The 24,510-nt window shown below is 40.2% G+C and overlaps 1 protein-coding gene across 3 annotated transcripts in view; it reads right to left on the reverse strand.

The window, feature by feature from the left end:
- Positions 1-15,985, reverse strand: part of LOC311529181 (uncharacterized protein) — a 190,351-nt gene extending 174,366 nt beyond the window's left edge. For 2 of the 3 annotated variants that reach the window (XR_014713787.1, XR_014713788.1), the window contains exon 1: positions 15,902-15,982. The gene's annotated coding sequence lies outside the window, so the exon portion shown is untranslated. Of the gene's footprint in view, positions 1-15,901 lie in introns of all 3 variants that reach the window. The other variant, XM_084644942.1, reaches the window with a different exon arrangement.
- Between the last annotated feature and the right edge of the window lie 8,525 nt (positions 15,986-24,510).

The raw sequence follows: 24,510 nt of genomic DNA on the forward strand, positions 1-24,510 counted from the left end.
CTCTCTCTCTCTCTCTCTTTTTTTTTACCTCTGATAGCCTGTATTTTGTAATCCAAAGAGTAAAATTGCCTATTTTTCAGCTAATTATAGCTGACAACTCCTCATTACTGAAATAGGAATGTATTTGGAGCCAGAAGTACATATTTTTTCTGCTTATTACCTCTTTCTTGGACTGAATTATATGATAAGAATTAATCAGAGTGATATGAAAGGTCTCAGAAGTGCATCAAAAAATCAAAGTGTGTGGGGGAAATACTAATACTTTGAAAGAAAAGGCTCTTGCAGCTGGAATAAAGCATATATTACCTCCTGCTATCAAATTACTATGCACATTATTCATTTTATCTTCTGATAATGCTGCAATTCATGTTTTTGAACAGAATGTTTATCTAAAATTAAATGCAGGTGCCTAGAGTAAATAAGGACCAACAAACTCTACATGTATCAAGAAGCACCACCATCACCAACCAACAACTGCAAAACAAACAAAAATACATTGTGCATACAGACAGGTTTCAGAGTAACAGCCGTGTTAGTCTGTATTCACAAAAAGAAAAGAAGTACTTGTGGCACTTTAGAGACTAACCAATTTATTTGAGCATAAGCTTTCATGAGCTACAGCTCACTTCATCGGATGCTGAGCTGTAGCTCACGAAAGCTTATGCTCAAATAAATTGGTTAGCCTCTAGGGTGCCACAAGTACTCCTTTTCTTATTGTGCATACAGTACATAGAAACACACATTGCTCAGAACGAGTTCTTCTTTAAGACCTCTTTGCAAATCCCATTCTAAGGGATCCAGGCTCCTAAAATACCAGCCTTAAATATTGTTTTCCATAGCACTCACGGAAACTCACAGAAATAAAGGCACTTTTTCTTTTATGCAACAAAGTATGTTAGAGGCACATTTTGGAACAATAGTGAAGAGCCTGAAGTAAGCAAATATTGTACGCTGAAAACTGCAAGATGCCAAGTGCCTACACATCACTTTGAATGATCAGGTGCAGTTCATTGATAATAAGGTTCAATGGACAGTATGTATCTCTTTAGAAGAATAGTTTGAAAGTTCCTTAACAAGTTGGCAATGCTAAAATACGAAGAAATGAAAAATATTCAACATCGATGGAAGACCTAATCCAAAGCCCATTGAAATCAGCTGAAAGGTTCCATGGGCTTTGGATGAGCCCCAGTATAAGGATATATATCTAGAAGGTTTTATCTCAGAGGTATTATTCTCCTAGTAATTTCTGGTTAAAGAGTAAAACAATGCATCAGTGAAAACAAGATTTACTTTGTATTACAAACAAACACTTGCATTATTAATAAACACATAACTGTACTGTGACTCTAGCATGACTGATTTCAGCAAATACTTCTTAGCTTTGTCTACAAAGTGTCAGAAATGTACATCTTCCTTTTAATCCTGTGAATAAATGAACTGAGTGGACAACGATTATCAAAACATGGACCAAATCCAGGTGCAAGAGTCCTTGGACTTTAAAACATATTGCTCATCCCATAGGCTGGCTTCATGAATTTTTAATGCACACTACAAAGGTCAACTTTTCTCTTGTGCTGGTAATAGCTACCAGCAGGAGAGTGAGTTTGTGTGTGTATGGGAGTGGAGGGGTGAGAAAACCTGGATTTGTGCTGGAAATGGCCCACCTTGATTATCATGCACATTGTAGGGAGAGTGGTCACTTTGGATAAGCTATTACCAGCAGGAGAGTGAGTTTGTGTATGTTTGGGGGGGGCGGGGGTGAGAGGGCCTGGATTTGTGCTGGAAATGGCCCACTTTGATTTTCATACACATTGTAGGGAAAGTGGTCACTTTGGATAAGCTATTACCAGCAGGAGAGTGAGTTTGTGTATAGGGCGGCGGAGGGTGAGAAAACCTGGATTTGTGCTGGAAATGGCCCAACTTGATTATCATACAAACGGAAAGGAGAGTGATCACTTTAGATAAGCTATTACCAGCAGGAGAGTGGGGTGGGAGGAGGTATTGTTTCATGGTCTCTGTGTATATAATGTCTTCTGCAGTTTCCACAGTATGCATCCGGTGAAGTGAGATGTAGCTCAAGAAAGCTTATGCTCAAATGAATTGGTTAGTCTCTAAGGTGCCACAAGTACTCCTTTGGTATAAATTAGTTACTTTTACTTCAATAGAGCTATGTCAATTCATATCATTGGAGGATCTGGCCCATAATATGTTTTTATGGCAAATAGCTCATTACTAAACTACTTTATGTATTTGAGTGTACAAATTGGATGGGATGTGCTGGTGAGAAGACGAGGAGAACATTAGAAAATGGTATTACATGAGAACATTTTCAAGAGATGGACTGTAAGGGAAGTAGAGGTAGAATGTATTTTGTTGCTCCTGAACAAATGCTGTAAATGTCCGATTAAAACAGGAGTGGGGATGGGGTGGGATTAATTGAATGTCCCCAAAAGGAGCATTAAATGAAAATAAATTAAAACTGATGGGAGAAAGAAAAGGAAGATAAATGGTTATATACTTTTAATTAACACTATTGCTTTATCCAAAAATCAAATTAAACTCTCAAGGGCTCTCTCAAATAGTATCTTCAATATTCATCTGTCATTAAAGTTTAATATTGAATAAACAAACTTTTGTAGAAGTTGCTCCAAACGCCTGCAGTAGACCCAGAAGTAGGAGGCTGAAGACTTGGGCAATGTACTATCACTATGTTTTCCTATATCAGGGCCCGAAGAAACAGTCTACTTCCACCTGAGAAGTTTCTTGCCAATCACACTACTAAAGGACATAATTCCTTCCCCCAGAGAACAAGCAGCCCCTTAAACTCAGGATTGACTTGATGTGGAGACATATCACCCTATTGGCGCAGGAACATGGAATTGATCCTGCTCCAATTACACCAGTGGGAGTCCTGCCATTGACTTCACTGGAAACAGTATTAAGCCCTATATGCAGCACTTCCTGGACTACCCTATAGCATCCACATAGCCACATTTCCCCTTTAAACATTTCTGATTTGAAATCAAACGTTTCCATAAAAATCTGCAGAAACATTTTGAAAAAAAAATCTGTTTGAAATCCCAGTGAAAGGGGGGCTTTGAAACTTTTGATAGTTTCACAACTTAAACACAAAGTTTCTACCAGCATTAATCAGACCTTTTGATTAATCTGTAACAAAACAAAACAGGATTGAATGCACTATCTATGTTAATTATTATTAACAGCACTTATTATTTGCATTACGGAAAGGCCTACATATTCTAATCAGGATTGGGGCTGCATTTGCCAGAATTGGTAGAATTTCCCATTCTCCCTTCAGACTGTGCTAGGATTCCATGGTCCAAAGAGAAGAACATAATTCTACTCTACACAAGGATGAGCCTAAAACCTAAATCCCCTCTCCAGGAAAACTGGGGGCCTTAGCATATACTAACTAATGGTAATGCATTCAACTGTTGCTTTATCAGGATTGATGTTATATCGCTAAATTTTCCATTGGACTCTGTGCAGATCTTTCGCTACATGACACCAGTAACATCAGCCCAAGTGGTAGTATGAAGACATCTGATGCAAAAAAGGACCCTGTGATCTCAGCAGTGACTGATCAGCCCATCAGACTTCTCAAACACCTTGTCTTGATGCATCAAGGCCAGAAACCCTGAGTACAAAAGCGAAATGTAGGTTACTATGTTGAGCCAGTGGCAAACATGTACAAATTATGACAATGCATGCATTTGTTTATGGGGAACTGACTTTAAACGTCTGCTGTGCATTGCTAATTATAGACACAGCAGTCACTACACATCAGCTTTACCTCTGATGGGAAGAGACAGCTCCATAAGAGGGACTGCAGAGAATTAGGTCTTCATTTTCACACACATCCACCCACCCACAGAGTCCAGGGAAATAGTCATAAGGACAATAAATGCATTGACTGAAAGTGCCAAAGGACACCAGGGGAAAAAATAAAGTGCCAACTCAAACACCTACTAGTCATATCATTGTACAACATGGAAAGGACTCAGAAGATCAGATCCTCAGCTGGTGTAAATCAGTAAAGTTCTCTGAAATGGAGCTATGCCAATTCATACCAGCGGAGGATCTGGCCCTAGACATTTAAAGGGATTTTTAAAAAAAAAATCCTGCAATGCAATATGGAATAATTTCCTAGCCAACATTAATATATTAATAGGATTTATAGATATTAGTAACTATATAATATATTTGATACCCGTGTTATTTCTTGCAACTTGATATATTTGTTTTACATTCATGGCATGAATGTTTGGAATCAGCCCTAACCATTTAGCTGCGTTTCTTCACAGGTGCCAGTAGGTGTCTCTCCTGTGTATTTTCCAATGTGCACAAAGCTTTCTGTTTCCCTCCTCTGCCTATACATATCTTTCTGCAACTGTTAGCTCTTTAAGGCACACTTATGATACCATGATTAATTCAGTATCTTCCTTTTTCCCCCTAGGTGCTTTTTGTGGTTGTTTAGTGCACTAACTTGTAGCAGTTTGACAGCATTCAAGTTTAATCTCAGCACCACCAGTAAGGCTAACATTTCAATTTCTATGTACTGGTACAATTTGTTCACAATTCCAAAGGGCAGCACAACGGAAAATAATTTTCCCTGGTAATGATAAGTATACATTGAATCCAGGAAGGAAAAGCAAAAATAAAGCCAGATTAACTTGCAAAGTCTGTGGCTAGTCCCTATTGCTAATTTAAGCTTCCATCAATTGGCATCTGCCACAACATTACACTTCAGTATTGAGCATAACTGAACATAGTAAGTGATATGTTGAATCACCCAAAGGGTATGCACAGACAGTATCAGGAAGGGTGATGCTAAGGATTCAAACTCCCTCCCTATCCACACTGTTCTGTGCTTGATCTTTACACAGCAAATGCCATATCAAAGAGCCAAACAGGCACAGTAGAGATCAAATAACCATGTTTACTAACTATACACAACATGCAAGGCCTGGGCTACATATACACACTGCTGCTCTGGCAGGTTCTGGTGGCTTCTGAAACAAGCGTGGACCACTGGATGGCTCACAAGCTCTTTAAAGGGATACTACCCAGTTTCTATGCCCAAAACATATGCACCTTGAAACATTTATTTATCATAAATACTGTCAGGCATATTTAAATCCAAGGACAATATAGCAAGTATCCCACAAGTTTTCTATGTAAACACATAGGACAGTAGTAGGGCAATGATGTTTTTATATGAAAGAAAATAAAACAGAAGTCCCACAGCAGCACACAAGATGAACATTGCATAGGGCCAGATATTGCAAAGAAATCAGGACCAGATTGTGAAGTGCTTAGCTGCCATAGTTAGGGCCAGGTTTTCAAAAGAAGCCCACCTTTGGGCATCTATGTTAGGGCTAGATATTTAAGAGTTCTCAGCATCCAGCAGCTATCTTTGTGACATGGCCAGTTTCTAAAGGCTCAATCAACATCTAGTGTACTGAGCTCTAGAAAATCTGAATACTTAAGTGCCTAAATGGGAGCGGAGCACTTTTGAAAATCGGGTCCATAGTCTTTTACATTCCAGCTACAAACAAATCTTTTCATTGGCTCCATCCTCGGAGGATTCAAGAGGTTTATAATGAATTTTTAAAGTTGTTAAACTTCAATGAAGAGTGTTTTTAAATGGTTTAAATGGTAGGTTATCTCAGGCAACACAGTTGTTGCTGCTGCTACAGGAGACATGTGCCAACTATAAATATCATTGATTATCAAAGAATGATGAAAGCTCAGTGCAACTGAAGGCTTCACAGCAAAGTAAATGAATTACTGATCATACTATTGCAACTTAATTTTTCTCTTAATGCTTCAAGTTAAAATTAAGTCAGGTTCATACTACATTTCATCAGTAAAATAAAACAACCCACTTGAATAAAAATGGTGGCCAGTGGTTATTGGCCACTAAAGTCTAGCAGGGTTCAGCCACTCCTTTATTTGTGTAGACATTTTTGTGATGATAAAAAGATTTGCTATTGAACATTTTACTCCTATTGGCTATTTTTTGGAATTCAGAGAATCATAGAATCGTAGGACTGGAAGGAAGTTCGAGAGGTCTTCTAGACAAGTACCCTGCACTCTAGTCCAACTGAACTGACACTGCTCCAGCCCTCCTGAATCCCTACAGCCAAACCATCCTGCAATACAGCTGGTCAAAAAATGTGTGGGAGGGGAGGGATCAGTAAAAGAAATCCCCGATTACTTCCCCCCACACACATAGTTTATCCAAATCTCAAACTTTTGGAGATGTTTGTGACGGCTCTACTCTCCAGAGGGCATGAGCAGACAGGGAATTCCACAGTATGTGGGGGTGATTTTCTAGGATCGCCACCAAAGGCTAAGTATGGATTTGGAACTCACACAAAATTTCCCATCATGCACTTCTGCCATGCAGAGATCTGGAAAAGGAGGCCCAGAATCTACCCCAACTCAGAGAGGCCTCTCTAATACTCATACCATACTATGAAAGGATGGTTAGCTAAGGGGATGTCTCTCTGTGGAAGAGACAAGAGAGACAGGAAGGTAGAGGTGGCTTAAGGATATCCCTAGAGTTCAGATAGGCAGGGAGGAAATGAGACAGTAGTGGGATGTAGAAGGGGCTGTGTGGTGTCTCTGGAGCCATGTTGTGTTACAGAGGGTAATGCAAGTCAGGTGGGAGATGGAAGGAACCAGTGATAGGAGGTTCTGCAGAGTAGGAGGAAGGGAGGGGCTTGGAGGGCTTTCTGCACTGTGGGAGAGGAAGGGAAAGAGTGAGAGAATGATGGAGTGGGAGTAAGAGGGATTGCACTGGGAGGAGAGTAGGAAGGATCTGGAATGAGTCTCAATCTTTTCACTTATTTTCGGCCCCAACTGCCACAGCTACTGTCCACCTGGCAACCACTGCTTAGAAAAGACAAGTCAAAAATGTAAAGTAAAAAACATTTTACACCAGCTGAGGATCTGGCCAGTTAGATGCCTTTTTGGAAGATACTTTAGTTAAACACATTTAATTAGGCTCAATGCAACAAAAACTGGATGAAATTCTTTGGCCTGTGTTATACAGGAAGTCAGACTATATGATCAAATGACCTCTTCTGTCCTTAAGTCTATTAATCTAGGTCCAAGGATGACTTCTCAGACCAATGGCTATCGTGGGCCAAATATGGACTTGAAGCAAACCTAAATTACAGGGAAAGTTTACCTGAGACCAGAATTTGAACCTGAATCCACAGCAGAGAGGCCTGAGACCATATAAGATAAAATAGCTTCACAAGGAAAATCTGTGTGTGTCGCTGGGTCATTCAGCTTCAGCTGAATTGTCTTGTAACTGAGGCGGTCTCTTCCAGGATAACTCTAGAGCCAATAAGTAGTACCAATTTTCTTCTGCCCCTCCCCTCCCTGACACCACTTCTTCCCTTGTCATTTAACTCACTTCTTCAATGCTATTTGCAAGTTTTTAAGAGCCACTGCCAGCGTTTCCAAGCTCTTCATACCAGTTGCTATTTATCTGCCTCTTTTCCACTTGCAAAAATAATTCACTCCCCTCTCAGTTAGGCACCTCTCACCACTCACTCCAGAGATGCTGCTTCTGAGAGTCAGCTGAGCAGGGGAAAGTAGGGCTGATGGCAGCAGAAGGAAGGATGGACTGTCAGGGGCAATTTTAAGCTGAGCAATGCCTGGCAATACAAAAGCACATAAATATAGAAGTCCAGTTTCTACTCCATTTCTGATGGCAAGCTGGCAACCAGCCTCAATGGAAAACAAAGATCTGTGCTGCTTAAAGACCAGCTGGATACCAAAACAAACAGGGGGCATCTGCTCCTCCTTGCCTCTCTCTTCCCCTTCCCAGGGAGAATTTACATTTCAGCTGCTGCCCTTAATCTTCACGCTCAGCTAGGAGTCTAAACAATAACTGAAAGCTAAAACATGTAGTCAAATGAGAAGCACTCCAATCACTTAACTCCCCCAAAAGGGAAGAGAGTATCATCTCCCAAAGCCATGGATTCACCAGCTTCACTGCAGTACCTGCGGTGTCTAAAACGATGCAGATTAACCATATTTGTAAATCATCTCTCTTGCATTTGTAACATTTTTGATCTATGTATCTGTAATATTCAGAGCCCAAATTGCAGGGAAAGAAACAACATATATATTGGAGGAAGTCATAACAGATGTGTTCACTTCTAAAAAAGAATGTACAACATGTGCTGCAAAATAAAAGCAACATTTGGCAACATAAAGTATCTTGGCATCTGTGTTAGATTTGTAACTGCAGTAAAATATTGATACAGTTGAAATTCTGTGTTCCTCTGTCTCTGCATGAATAAGCCTTGAAAGAGGGCTTCCTTTCCATTGCAAGGGATTGTCTTGGTTTATTTAAAGATATTTCTAAAGCACTTCTAAAGCCTGATGAAGTGGACACAAAGAAGAGAACTATACAGTACCTCACAGGCTACGTTCTGGTTGCCTCATTCCATTCAGCACGTTAGTCATTCTTATGGCCCATCTCCAATGAATTCTAGTTTTTACTCTTTAAAAATAGGGATGTGTGCCTAGATTATTCTTAGTTATCAGCACACAGTATTTCCTTTCATGTTCACAATTGGTGCCATCTGTGAAATTCAGATCCATCTCTAGGTTTGAATTTCAAATCTCTCTAGAGTCCTGAGGTCAAAACAGATATGCACATGCAGTCGAAGTTATAGGTGTGTGGATGTATATCGGAAAACTGAATTTAGCCACAATGGTGTTTGGTTTTGGTTCACACTCATCTCAGAACTGACGTTCAGCCGAATCTTTTGGGCACAAAAATATGGGCTGGAAACTCATTGGGCTCTCCCAAAGCATTTCCCCACTTCTGTTCCTAGTCAGAAGCAGAGCTAGCACATACAAATGAAAAATAATGTGCATTACTATACTAAACATTTACCATTGTATACAAGTCTGTCTCCCCTTCAGCCCCCCACCTCACCCTCATGGACTTTATCTCCATTTCAAAGCCAGCTTGATTATTTCTGAGTCTATTGGCAAACTGTTCGGGACACTTCCCCCTACCCTGCACACTTCCCCCTATCCAAACAACCAATTCCTGTCCATCATTAAATCACAGTGTTTTGGAATGGGGTGGGACAGGATTTTGGAGCAGGCCTGTAAGATAATTACATAGGATACTCTTCAATTGTTGCTGCTCCTGCTTCATGACTTGGCCCTACAGTCAGGTCACTGCAGTTCTCCCCTTCTGTGGGACTGAGGGGTGCATGTATCTGGGTCTTTCAGAACCCACTGTGCCAGGCAATCTTCCCTGTCACTGCACCTTAATGGTGCCAGTGGCCGGTAGGGGAACCCAGGCCCACCAACTACACTGGGCTTCAGCTAAGGGACCCTACAACAAGCAGTCACTGTCTGCATAGTCCTAAGCCTTACTGCTGTATCCCTTGGCACTTCCTAGCTTGCCTTCTCTCACACAGAGAGACTGCAGCCTCTCTCTCTCTCTCTCTCTGCATCCCCTTTCTACTCTCTGCTATACAGGCCCCTCATATGCCCGTCCAGCTGAGCTTCATCTTTAATTCGTCATTCTTGCTCCCTAGTTCCTCCTCCAGGTACAGCCTAGGTGGTTAATTGGTCCAAGGACACTCCACCATACTTCCCAAACCAGAGAAGACCTAGTCCATGGGTTTGATGGGCCAAAGGGCCTATTCTGCAGTGTTTATGTCGCATACCAGCATACAATATTTTACAACGTCTGTGTGAAAGGATTTTTTTTGGTTACTTTAGCCATGTAGCTGCCCATACACAGTCTCATTAGAAAAAAAAAAAGAGAGAGAGAGAGAGAGGAAACTATTATCTACCTGTAGCTCATCTTCAGCAGTAATACTTTCCTTAAAGCTACCTGGGGAAAATATGTAGAAATTGTAATGCAACACTACAGTCACCCTTGGAAACAAGTCAAAAGTTAGGATGGAATTGGTAGCTAGTACAGTGACTAGAAACAGGACGTGCCGTGGTAACCTAAATGTGACATAATTCCTGTAATATACACAGTTAGTACCAAGTCCAATTTAAAGGTTCCTGCCTTGCTGTCAGACAAAGCCATGCTGTTATTGTAATGAGCCCACTGGTTTGTTGTTCTTGTTCTAGTTTTTTATGTTATTGCTCAAGATGAGTCTGTTACTTCTTTAAGATCTTTAAAAGATGTGTTAACAGCCCCATGGAGATCTGAACCTTGGGAAAACTGGAGGAAAAACCAGGAATGAATAAGTGGCGTCATCCCACTACGTCCATACCTTCTCTATGGTACGGTACGAACTGGCTCTATACCAGATGCTAGCTACAAAACCATAGATGAGAACTTTTAAATATTAACAGTCATGGTAGAAATAGCCTGAATCTATAAGACAAAGACCAAGTTCTACAAAACAAGAGGTGCCTTTAACACCTAGAGGAAAGGGACAGACAATTTATCACTCGTCACTTGCCCACTGCCAAAGAGTTGCCCCTGTAAACTGGTACAAGAAAAGTTTAGTTTAGGAAATTATTTATTCTTCCTAGAGAATCCATGCCCTGTGTGATGCGAGTCCTGGATGCCAGGCTCGTATCGCTGGCAAATAGTTGGTGAGATACTGATGGGTTAAAACAAATACTTCCTGGCCATAAGTGTACAAAGTTTCAAATACTTGATTTGTCAGCAAATTATTGACAACAATTCATTTCATGTACTCAGAAAGGTGGTTTAATGGCTAAACTTTTTACATTATTGAGAGAATGATGATAGCTGTTTTTATAGCATCTCTATCTGAATGTTTTCCTAGTACAGCTATATATACTTTTATGCTTATATACAGAACAAACTTAACTATCAGACCCACAGGGAGAATGTAATTGCTTACACCCTGGATATCACTATGCATTTTAACAAACCATACATCATTCCTCACTAATGCTGAAGAGCTGCTTCAAAGCACAGTGAAGTCAAGGGCTTTGAATCAAGAGCTTCTCCATTGACTTCAGTGGGCTTTGAATCAGTTCCTAACCCTTCCTGGATAGAACTTCAGAAATATAAAGAAGCCAGCGAGAAGGGAACAGGAGTCCTATCAAAAATGTTCTTTAAGAACAGCAAGGTAATCTGTTAATACCTGAATGGAAAGTTCATGTTTATTAATAATGATAAAATAAAAATGTTTAAAAAAGGAACATAGGAAATTAAAATGAGTTCATTCTTCATTAAATACCACCTCTGACCAAAAAGCTTTGTTCTTCCATCTGCTACTTCCTGACTCACTCACAGCACAAACAACTCCAGCCAAGATAAGATTATATTAATCTGAATAACAGTGATAATCATAATATTAAAGTGAAAGGCAAAGGCGGGAGTTAAAAGCTGGACAGAGGAACAATTTGCTTTGAAAAAGTATGGCTAAGGAATTGAGAATCTGATGACAATCTATGGCCTGTGTTCAGGAGGTCAGCCTCGAATATAAGGATGGACCTTTCCGGCCTATGAATTTATTTCATGAAAATGCAAGAAGTAGACGCCTCTACTGCAAAGAGTCATGGAGTTAGAGATTTACCCTTTGGTTGAAAAGAAGGGAAATACTGGTTCTCTAAGAAAAAGGCACAGCGGTTTCCCTAATAGGCACACAAGAAATAGATGCTTGACAAGTAAAGTAGATGCAAGTCTAGATGCCCCCATGACAACAAACACACATCATGCTTTGGGGCCTTTACTGCTGTGGATGTCCAATTCGATTTTTTTTTTAATCTAATCTCCAATCATTCAGACCTTAAGCTGGACAGAAGCTCCTGAATCTGATAATATTGTTTATATTAGGAGTGTCTGAGCAAAAGACAATTTAGAATAGTTAAACTATAATATTTCATTAGGCAACAGACATGACTTCCTTAGCCTACGTATATTTGTGTGTGTGTGTGTGTGTGTGCATATACATGAAGCAGAGCATACAGTTGTTGGCTATGCAAATAATATTACAGAGGCAATGTGGTCTAGTGGATAGGGCACTAGACTTGTAGCCATTATATTCTGATTCTATTCCCAGGTCTGCTACTGGCCTGCTTGGTGCCCTTTGGGAAGTCAGTTCACCCGTATGTGTTTCAGTTTCCCCACTTATAAAATGGGGATAATGGTAGATAAAATGCCTTGCAAAGCATTTTGAGATCTATAGATGAAAAGTGCTATGTAAGAGCTAGTTATTAGAAGTAGCATTATAATCAGAGGACACATTTGTTATTAGTTGTTTTAGCAGTGTTACACAATAGTTAATTGGCTAAAAGTGGTCTATGTATCACTCAGGCTACCCAAAGGAACCAAACTATAAAATCAACCTGCTATATTTACTTTCAAAATGTACAATAGTCAGGTGTGAAGGTCTTAAGATAGATCCTTCAGTGTTTTGCATTTGTCTCCTTTTAATGGTGCAATATCATGGGCAATCTCTGATGATGGAGATTGTGTATGGATATATGTTTGCAATAGCATTATTGATTTTTTTATCCACACAGTGTATTGTAGATAAATGGAAAATAATTACTCCATGCTTCTAGCAGTAATGCTCTAAACAAAAGAAAACAAGGGCACATGCTGACCCATATGTGTCTTTATGTGTACAAAACTATTAATTCCAATTTTATAGCTAACATAAGGAAAAACTATATATAGGCTGTAGATGTCAGTATTTAACATTGGTCAGTATATGCAGCATATTAGACACTGAGTTCGTCTAGCACAGTGGTGGGCAGCCTGTGGCTCATCAGCATAATCTGCTGGCAGGCCACGAGACAGTGTTTACATTGACCCGTCCTCAGACATGATCACCTGCAGCTCCCACTGGCTGGGAATGGTGAACCATGGCCACTGGGAGCTGTGGGCAGCCGTGCCTAAGAACAATCAACGTAAACACTGTTTTGCGGCCCACCAGTGGATTACCCTGATGGGCCATATGCAGCCCGCGGTCTGCAGGTTGCCCACCACTGGTCTAGCAAATATACTTGATGCAACATATTTTCCTGTTTTGCAGTACTGTATCACTCTAACAGTACGCCACAGCTCCTAAGGCTGGCCATTGCTTTTTTTTTCCCCTTTCTTTTTTTTTTTTTTAAACAGTGCTGAAAATACCATCTGTTTTCAAATAGGGCTCCAACATTCCTATATAATGGTTGGGAAGCTACCAGAGAAGACTAACACTTGAGTCTTACTTTAGGTCTGTGTTAAATTTGAGGATGTCTGAGATTGCCTGGGGGATTGCCTTGGGGGCAGGGATAGCTTGGTGGTTTGAGCATGGGCCTGCTAAACCCAGGGTTGTAAATTCAATCATTGAGGGGGCCATTTAGGGATCTGGGGAAAAAAATGTGGACTGGTCCTGCTTTGAGCAGGGGGTTGGACTAGATGACCTCCTGAGGTCCCTTCCAACCCTGAGATTCTATGATTCTATGATCATGCAACAGAAAACAAACTCCAAACCTCTGAGTTATTCCAGCCCTAATCATTTTGAAGCTATGCCGTGATATTATGTAGTCAATGGAACATGACCCGTAAAATAATAACTTGGCCTGCAGCCAACACAATGCATTTAAACAGAATTCTAGTACCTATAGATTAAAAATGCTCTGCAAACTTACACAGACAGCATTCAGCCTGAAGAGCTCCCTAAATGTTTGTATTCAAAGAGCAGTTGTTGCTGTGAAGCACCTCACAGGTCAGAAAGACAAAGCAGAGGAAATAACGAAGTGCACTGATAGCAAATTGCCCCAGTATGCAGTGAAAATGGAGCATGAAGTTGAAATTGTTGCCAGATTGTCACAAAGTACATGACTAGGGAGAAAAAGAACGAAACAAAAAGAAAAACCAACCCGCTCCTACAGTGGATGTTAAGACCTAACAATAAAAATGTGAATGATGTGACCCTCACCAGTGTCCCCTAAGGCCTATAATTAAGAACATTGGAACAATGGTACAAGTCAAGATATGAGCTACATCCCCTACTTGCATTGTGTTGATGTATGGGGTTTGGTCACTTCTGTTGTCATATGACAACAGGTTACCTGTTTATTAATTAACCTTAGATGTTCATCCCATATTCATACCTGACATGTTACAGTGCTTAAATTAATAACCATTTTAATTAAAACCTGTATCTTCCAACCAGAAGTGATGGCACATGTACCTCCCGTGAATCTAATGGTTTATATTCTCACCCCTTCCAAGCATAGTCTAATGAGTGATTGTCACAACATAATATTCGTATTCTAATTTTTTATCCTAATTAATTCATCCCTTGAGAACTATTCTCATCATCTGAAACTTGTTCTTATCACTCTAACCTTAGCTTTAAATCTAGCTTAATGAAATACAACCAAAATAAAAACTTCAACTCTCTTTACCTTTACTTGTGCTGAATTAAAATAGCAACATATTTGTTTCTCCTCTTAACCTACCTTGAGACATAGTGGCTTCAGTCAATAATTGCTGATGTGTGTGTACTAAGGCTGAGCAAATAATTCACAATAAATATTTTACCAAGATTTTAGCTATTTTTTCTATTTGCACAATGTCTGCAAGCAGATTGTCATTTCTTATTCAAAGTTATTTGACATTTTGGGAGCAAGTTTTTGTTTTTGTTTTTTTTCTAATGGGAAACAGATCTCTCTGATCAAGTCGTGGATACTAGATATTTAAGTGTGTTGGTTACTTGTGATTGGTCAGATAAGTCATAGGGATTTGTTTCTGCTCACTTATTGTGGGGCCTATTCCAAACATAGAGCAAAGTATACTTACTTCCTCACCATTTCCACTCCACCAACACACTTGAAACATCAAATATCTCCAGCCCTGTGAGAAGCAAGGATGGACCTCTAACCCTCCCCCTCCCTGTGTCCACCCAACCTAGGTCTCCTTGCATTCCATCAACCCAGGACTTGTGATCACAGGTCTGCAGCCTGTAAGAACTGGCCAGGGCAAGGCAAGCGTTTTCTGTCAACTTTTTTTGGACAGCAAATGAGGTTTTCAACTAAATGAAAATGTTCACTGAAAGTGCCTGTCATTTTGAAGACTTTTCATGTTTGGGCCAAAAAACTACCCAAACCCAAAGAATTTGAGCTGGAAACAGAAGCCAAAAAAAAGTTTGTTTTTCTGTTTATTGATGAAAAGTTTAAATTTTCTGTTAAACATTTTGACAAAATAATAAAAGCTTTAATTTTTGACAAAATTTGTCATGGGAGAAATATAAAAGCATGTTCCAATCTGTTGTAGAAATGATACTCCCTGATGGGACAAGACCACAAAACATTTCCAGCACAAATACTAACTAGATGCAAATGATCATGTATGATTTTGCAGTTTGGGTCCAGGAAAGCTCACAGGAAGTGAACAGAAAAAGGGAGAAAGGGTGTCCAAACCAAATCCATTTGTTCCATTTGCACAAATAGTTTCAATCTTCACCATACTCTGTTCTCAGAGGTCTGTGGAAACACTAGGCGACTAATTTTCCATACAGAAGTATGCATCCATAAATATATGTTCACCCGTCACACTTAGAGAAAATACAGTTGCCTGTTACACATGCAAATGTACATCCAAGTAGGTGTTTGTGTGCATATTTACCAACACAAACACCCTTTGGCAGTTCCACCAATGCTGCACAAAAGTGCAACCTGGCAGGGGTATCCCCATTTGAAAATATATCCTGAAAAATTAGCTGAGCCAGTCTTACTAAGGTCAGATACAACAAACCAGTCCCACACATCAATGACTTATTTTTAGTGCCTGCAGTACAGCTGAGTGGATGCCAACATATTCTTTTACACAGCTTCCCTGAGTGTACAGACCTCCAAAGCATCACAACATAAATGTGAAAGAACAGTCTTAACTCACTCGGTTCCTGCTAATGCTAATGTCACTTCTTTTCTTCAGTAATTTTCTGCTCTTATATCCTCTGCTTGTATTGTCTCTGCAGGTTCTCAGTAAGTGGGTCAAAGGGCACATGAAGGATTTTTTTGAATGTTGACATGAGAAAAATAAATGTCTATTCCCCAGAGGCAGAACTGTTGGTGCAGAACATAATTAAACACTGGCTATTGCTTTTCCTCAACACAGTCTTAAAGGGGGGTAACAGACACAGGTTTGAAACAAATCCTGGAATGCATTATTGGCCTAGTAAAATGTATGAGAGGGCAGAAGGGAATTCAAACTTAAATAGAGTCTGGGATTTTGTTTACTTTGGTAACAATGACTACTTTAGGTTTCTACCATGCCAAATACATTAAACGAAAGGGCCAGAGAACTGGAGACACAAACCTTTTCCTCCTAGTAAAATTGCTACTCAAATGCTGCTGTCAGTATTGGCTGGTTTGTTTGCACTACAAGGGTGAAGTTAAAATTCCCCAAACTGTCTTCTGTCAAGCCCAAAATTTCACAGAATCTGACTTTTGTTCATGAATTAGCATTACTTGAATTGGTTATACATTCAAGTTCTTTTTGAGGAGCATGCCGCAGATTAGACAATCACCGTATTGTGTTGTAGGGAATCCACATGGATAAATGCATGTTTCATTTACGGCACACAGGGCAATTTGTCATCTGTTGTACCCACTGAATCAGTTTCTTCAGGAAGGAAAATGCTGAAAATGGACTAAGCAATGTGAAGAAGCTTTCTAGAGGCAAGGTAGCTAGTTACTTCTGAGCACATATTAACTCAATACGACCCAGAGCCAGCAGTCTCCTTGGCATGTGATGCATCACCCTATGGAACTGATGGTGCCTGATGGTCAGGAACAACCTATCACGTATGCTTCCAGATCTGTAGGTCCAACAGAATGCAACTATGACCAGAGAGACCATGAAGCCTTGAGTCTAGTTTGGGGAGTTAAAAAATTTGGACTTTACCTGTCTGGTAGGACGTTTATGGTCATGACAGACCATAATCACTTGTCCATTTTTAACCCCAAGAGGGGTGTGCCAGAAATGGGTGTTGCTCATATTCAGAGATGGGCTTTATTCCTGGGGGCCCATAAGAATGATGTCAAATTTAAGGGAACAGATTAATGTTGTAATTCTGATAGGTTATCATGACTGTCACTGTTGGGTACAAGCTCCACACAACCACAAGATGAACTTACAGCTGTTGCAATGTTAGATGTGGCACAAATCAGCATACTCCTATTACTCAGGCAATACTGAAACAAGAACTGAGTAAAGACATTACCTTAGCAGAGGTTTATGAAGCTGGAAGACAGAACCAGTAGAGAGCTTAAAGCCATTCTTTCACCGAAGGCAGGGGTGTGCACAGGAATAAAAATTTGGCTGCTTTTGAAGGAGCACTTTCCTCTGCCCCCTGTGGCCAGAGGAGCTGGCTTCCCCCACCCCCACCATCTTTGAAAGGTGTAACAGAACAACCAAGTTCACTACAGGCCAAACTGCAAAACTTCTTGTTGGCATATTGAGATGCCACACATGCAACAAAACCAGTTGCCTGCAAGTTTGTTCCTAGGATGCAACCATCTGTCTCGCCTGGATTAGTTAAAGCCTGATCTGCGAAGAGAGGCAATTAACAAGCAGACTGATCAAGCAAAGGACCATGGACACTCTTCAGTTAGAGAGTTATGTATCAGACAATGTGTTCTTGCTTGGGATTACAGAGGTGATTACAAGTGGGTTCCTTGCACAATCCGAGTTTAGAAGGGACCTTATTTTTATGTGATCACAGTGAAACCTGATGTGATATGGCATCACCACATTGAGTCAATTCGGAATGTATCCTCCAATCAAAGAGTCATGACACTGGCTGCACCTGATCTGATTGATTTGAATTCTGAAATTCATGACACTGTAGCTCCATTGATTCCTAGCACAGAGGAACCGGAAACTGAATTGTCTTCCGAAGCATCTGTTGCAAGTGACTACTCCAGAACAGGAGAGATGCTACCCTGTGCACCAAAGGAAACCACCTGCGTGATTCAATCTGTATTTAAAATAGTTGAAAGTTAAGACTGATGGGCGGTACGGAGGCAGAATAATCCTCTCACTCTGTCTGGAGTGTGCAGATAGTCTATTCTGATGTCCTTATGCATAGCTGTAATTTCTAATGTTAGGTTAGACATGTTCGGGGGGAGTAACAACTCAGTAAGTGGGAAGGACTGTGGTATATGCAATGTAATTGTGCATGTTCCATGCCTCACCACTAGAGGCATCTGTATGTATCAAGATCCTACTAGTGGAGCATTAGAGTGTAGCAGAACAAGGAGCAATGTGGCTATTGAATAAACAAGCAGGTTACATAGCTCCCTGTCCAGGTCTTAACTGGCATGTTCCTGGGTCCAGACTAACACTTTGTTAGTTTTGGAAAACGGGCTTAAAATTCGAGAAGATGAGACTCCCTCCCCACCCCCCGAGATCCAGTTCCATTGGGTCAAAAATACATTGAGAAGAGATCCCTCCCCCCCACCCACAGAGCTCCTATAAAAGCCAGAAATGGAAAGGTGCAAGCAAAATGAAAACAAATACAAATATTAGCTAAACAATCCTGGACCTCAGGAAAGGATCAGGTTCAATTTGGTGTGAAGAATTTTTTATTTTCATATATTCACAGATTTTGAAACCAGAAGGAACCATTATGATAATTTAGTTGATGTCCTACATAGCACAGGCCAGAGAATTTCACCCAGTGATTTCTGCATAGACCCCAATAATCTTTATTGAAAATCCAGGCTTGATTTAAACTTCACCCCTTTTCACACATCCCCAGAACTAAACAGAAGTTAATCATGGCTCAAGATTTTAAAATTCTGGGCCTGATTCTCCTCTGCCTTGCCCCAATTTTTCCAGAGGTCTAACTCTAATAGGAATAAGTTTGGCTTCATGCCAGTGTAACTGAAAGGAGAATCTAGCCTTTTATGTTTCCCTATAATCTTATTGTGCTGCTACTGTCTCTTTAAAAGCCATTATAACTGTTTATATATTTATCTCAAATAAACTATTTAGTTAAATTGCTAAAATGGGGGATATTTTACTCACAAGGAAACATCTGAGTTATATAGATATTAATATATATTCTAAGGCTATAACTGGTGATTGTGCATTTTAGGGCCCTGACGGCACTTGCTTACGTGAAGAAAAAGCTTTTTATTTTCCCTGTTAGATCATAAGTGCTGTAATGTTAGTGCAGCATCAGCTCTAAATCAGGTTACAAGTTGCTTATTCTTTAAAATGAAGCTTTACTTTTTAGCTTAATTGCTTTTTTTCAGCACTATTATTAACTTCCTGCGATGAAACCTCCCCCCACAACATTTTAAAGAAGCAGAAATATCTGTAGCATAATGCACGGTTGAAAACATGTTGGTCTCAAAAAATAAAGTAGCAGGAATGTAACAGTTTGTGTATTGTCATATATTTATTTCACCAACATATATGGATTGTTCGTAGGTGTAATTATGCATCCTCAGGTCTACTAGTACCAGGGCTGTGTATCAATTATATTTAAGTTGTTATTTATTAGTTGTATTATAGTACTTTCTAGAAGCTCCAAGCAAAGCTATACCCTGTTGTGCAAGGTGCTGTACAAGAACATACTAAGACAGTACATACTGCACAGATCTTACAATTGAAGGGTAACAGAAGCACAGAGAGGTGAAGTAACTTGCTCAACATCACACTGCAAGTGAGTGGCAGACTTGGGTACAAACCCTACATCTCGACACCCAATCCAGACCCTACCCACTAGACTATGCTGCTTTTTTGGTCTCAGAAGATCAGCTAATGTTGCACAAAGTAAAAGTCTTCTTACTATATGTGACTAAACTACTGATGCATTTTTTTACACAATGTTTTCTTTCTAAGCCTCCAAGTTCTTAAATGAGACAACTTTTGAACAGCATTTTTACTCATGTGCAAAGGTACTGGGATCTTGTATCACTCAAGAGTCTTTCAAGTATTGCACTTAATCACATCTCATTGATCTGGAAATGGAGTGCATGGTTGGCAATCTAAAAATGGCATAAAGCTCTTCGAGTCTAAGGAAGACAATTGCTGATGATATACAGTAGTTAAAAGGAAGGGATCAATGAAATGAAAGGAACTGAAAGGCTTTTTTATTTTGTTTTTAAAAGGTTCAGTACATAAAGAGAAGGGGTTTCTAAATAGTTTAATTAAGTTTAATTTAGAAACCAATTGAAAGACAAATAGAAAAAACAAATCTGAGCTCTCTCAAAGAGAATGATTGAATGGGTGCTCTGGTTCTCACTATAGTCTGAGATTGTTCATGAGAAGTTATCACTCTTTAACAAAACAGTAAAATGTTGTTCATGTTTTATTTTCTCTTCTAGTCTTTTACACTATTTGTCCATTGGTGGATCCAACATAAAATGCCACCAGGAAAATATCAAATTAGTAACTATAACTTGTCTTTATTTAAGCAAGCTAACTTACTTGCACTTAGGTGGCTATGTACATATTCTATTCTGTAAGCTATTCTTACACTGTAGTATATTTTACCTGAGTATGAATTTATTATATGCTGCTCATATTGGTGACTTTCATAAAATATATCTGGCATTCTCATAAGAACATAAGAATGGCTATATTGGGTCAAACCAAAGGTCCATCCAGCCCAGTATCCTGTCTACCGACAGTGGCCAATGCCAGGTGTGAACCTAACAAATAATGATCAAGTGATCTCTCTCCTGCCATCCATCTCCACCCTCTGACAAACAGAGACTAGGGACACCATTCCTTACCCATCCTGGCTAATAGCCATTAATGGATTTAACCTCCATTAATTTATCCAGTTCTCTTTTAAACTCTATTATAGTCCTAGCCTTCACAACCTCCTCAGGCAAGGAGTTCAACGGGTTGACTGTGCGCTGTGTGAAGCACTTCCTTTTATTTGTTTTAAACCTGCTGTCCATTAATTTCATTTGGAGGCCCCTAGTTCTTATATTATGGGAACAAGTAAATAACCTTTCATTATTCAATTTCTCCACACCACTCATGATTTTATATATCACTATCATATCGCCCCTTAGTCTCCTCTTTTCCAAGCTGAAAAGTCCTAACCTCTTTATTCTCTCCTCATATTGGACCCATTCCAAAACCCTAATTATTTTAGTTGTCCTTTTCTGAGCCTTTTCTAATGCCAGTATATATTTTTTTTGAGAAGAGGGGACCGCATCTGTATGCAGTGTTCAAGATGTGGGCGTACCATGGGTTTATATAAGAGCAATAAGATATTCTCGTCTTATTCTCTATCCTTTTTTTAATGAGTCCTAACATCCTGTTTGCTTTTTTGACTGCTGTTGCACACTATCCACGATGACTCCAAGATCTTTCTCCTGATTAGTTGTAGCTAAATTAGTCCCCATCATATTGTATGTATAGTTGGGGTTGTTTTTTTCCAATGTGCATTACTTTACATTTATCCACATTAAATTTCATTTGCCATTTTGTTGCCCAATCACTTAGTTTTGTGAGAACTTTTTGAAGTTCTTCACAGTCTGCTTTGGTCTTAACTATCTTGAGCAGTTTAGTGTCATCTGCAAACTTTGCTACCTCATGGTTTACCCCTTTCTCCAGATCATTTATGAATAAGCTGAATAGCATTAGTCCTAGGACCGAACCTTGGGGAACACCACTAGTTACCTTCTCCATTCTGAAAATTACCATTTATTCCTACCCTTTGTTCCCTGTCTTTTAACCAGTTCTCAACCCATGAAAGGATCTTCCCTCTTATCCCATGACAACTTAATTTACGTAAGAGCCTTTGGTGAGGAACCTTGTCAAAGGCTTTCTGGAAATCTAAGTACACTATGCCACTGGATCCCCCTTGTCCACATGTTTGTTGACCCCTTGAAAGAACTCTAATACAGTGTTTCCCAAATTTGGGACACCACTTGTTCAGAGAAAGCCCCTGGCAAGCCAGGCCGGTTTGTTTACCTGCTGCATCCGCAGGTTCGGCCAATCGCGGTTCGGCTCCCACTGGCAGCAGTTCTCTGCTCCAGGCCAATGGGGGCTGTGGGAAGTGGCAGCCGGTACGTCTCTCGGCCCGTGCCACTTCCCGCAGCCCCCATTGGCCTGCAGCGGCGAACCGCGGCCAATGGGAGCCGCAATTGGCCGAACCTGGGGACATGGCAGGTAAACAAACCAACCCGGCCCGCCAGGGGCTTTCCCTGAACAAGCGGTGTCCCAAGTTTGGGAAACACTGCTCTAATAGATTAGTAAGACATGATTTCCCATTACAGAAAACATGTTGACTTTTGCCCAGAGTATCACGTATCATCATATTCTCAGAGTGCCACATATCACCATGTGACATTTTTTCTTCAGAACATGAACAATGGGAGTCACCCATTCACTTCAGTTGATCCTAGATAGTTTTGCCATACCTTCCAGACATTCCAGCTGCTTGTCAACTGCATCTCTGATGGCAAGTGGTGCTTCTTGAGCTTTGAAGAACTGAGAGTTTGTCCCTTTGGTCAGATTGAAGTTGACTTTGATGCTGTTCAGGTGCCCAATACCCTTTTGAAACATCAGCACTGCTCTAGATAAAGTTTCTTCCAGCTGCTGTTGTGAGCTAGTACTCAGCTGGACTTGATTAGACTTGATGGATTGCCAACCCAAGCAAATGCTGTTCAGGCAAAGGTGGCTGAAGGATGCTCACGCTCTCATTTTTACAACACAGAGGCAAAGGTTATCTGAGAGTAAAGCTCCAGCATATAAATGGGATTTGTGGGTGCAATTTAGGAAAAATACAAACTGTTTCATGTCAAATGGAACTGAAGCCATTTCTGTCTCTCTGGCCAGTGAAAGAATCGAAACAAAATGAAAATTTTCATTTTGAATCAACATTTTGATTAAAATCTCACTGCATTTTGGGTTTTCAAAAGTTAAAGACAAGTAGACTGGTACCAACTGGATTGTTTAAGTTGAAATAACTATGATATGGGGTCTTCAAAGCCCCTAGTAATGTCATGGTTTTATGTATCAATGAGGTGAAAGATTCTAGAAATGGGATGAAATGTTTATAGCTGAAATCCTCAAAATGTGTTTTGATTGGTTAATGTTAATGTGATGAGGTAATGCTTCTTTGCATGGTTTATCTGCAGATAAATATCTTCGGATGGATGGAAGGAGTGAGCTTTACCATCATGGCTGCTACTCCCAACATGTGCTGAGATCCCCAGGATCCACCATGACCTCATTAGTCCTTTATCATCCTGATCTCGAAAGGCATCCTTTTCAGAGGACATTAGCATCTAGGGCATGGCTCAGGGGGTTAGAGCAGTGGCCTGTGAATGCAAGGGTTGATGGTTCAAATCCCATGCGCATGAGGTTTGGTGTCTCAGACTCTGAATCTCCTTACTAGTGGCTCATCTCTCCTCAGTATTAGTCTCCCTCTGCTGCCTAGAACTAGGACCCACCTCCATTGATCAGGTCATTGGCTTTTACTAAGTGCTGAACAGCACCTGCACTATGAGACTTCAGTTCCTGCTATCATCTCCTCTCTTGTTTGTCCTTCCCCACTTTATTTCTTCTCTTTCTCCTTTTGCCTTCTGTTTAATAAGAGTCTAACTTAGCCAGCAAAGACTTGCAACACTGCTGTGAACCCATGAGCCGTGAAGAAGCTCAGAGTAATCCCTAAACAGCCCAATGTCAGCACAAGTTTGCCAGGTCTCAGAGTGACTGATAGGACTGTGTGCTGTGCCCATGTGTCCAACAGTGCGGGTGCAAGTGAGAGTTAGCAGTAGAGACAGAAGCTTCATTTTCTTTCTTTCCTGTTCTTTTCTGTCTCCTTTTGTGTATTTTCTTATTTTCAGGTAAACAGGATTAAACTATAACAACAACAGCTCCAGACGATCTCAACTAACTTCTTCTCTTTTCCCCACAAAGGACAATTAATACCATCTAAAGGCTGCCAAACAGGGGGCTTACCCCATAAATACCCTGTATAGCTAAAGGGAATCTGAAATACTGTTAAAAATGAAAGCCCTACTTAATACTTTTCATTTAAATGCTTTAACTGCTTTCCCTTCATTTTCTGTATCTTTAATGAAAGGTTAGATTTTGAGTGGTGGCTGTTGCCATGGAACTAAGCAGGCCAAGGTCAGTGTAGTCAAAACCCTGAAACATATTTCATTGTTTAGTGTTGTACAGTGACAGGGTCATGTTAAGTCCTTTGACTCTCTGGGCCCATTTATTCCATCAAAATTTAAATACCACAGGCCAACGGCTGCTATGGAAAGAGCTGATCAGCCCGCTCTGAGACAATTTCATGCAGGGCCAAGGGGAAAAGGAGGAAGATCTTTCCTGACTCCAAGAATCCTTCCAATTGTGGGATTCAGATCCTTCATTTGAAATGACTCCTGCAGTGTGGAGTGGAGAGAATGGCAGTGTTCGTCTGCCTTTACTTTGTATGTAACTTACACCAGTGCAAAGTAAGTACATGGGGGCTGTGAAATAGTATCACTCTGATTTGGGAGCATTTTATGTTCACT

The sequence above is a fragment of the Lepidochelys olivacea genome, assembly GCF_965140295.1.
Source record: "Lepidochelys olivacea isolate rLepOli2 genome assembly, chromosome: 12".
NCBI classification, from domain to species: domain Eukaryota; kingdom Metazoa; phylum Chordata; order Testudines; family Cheloniidae; genus Lepidochelys; species Lepidochelys olivacea.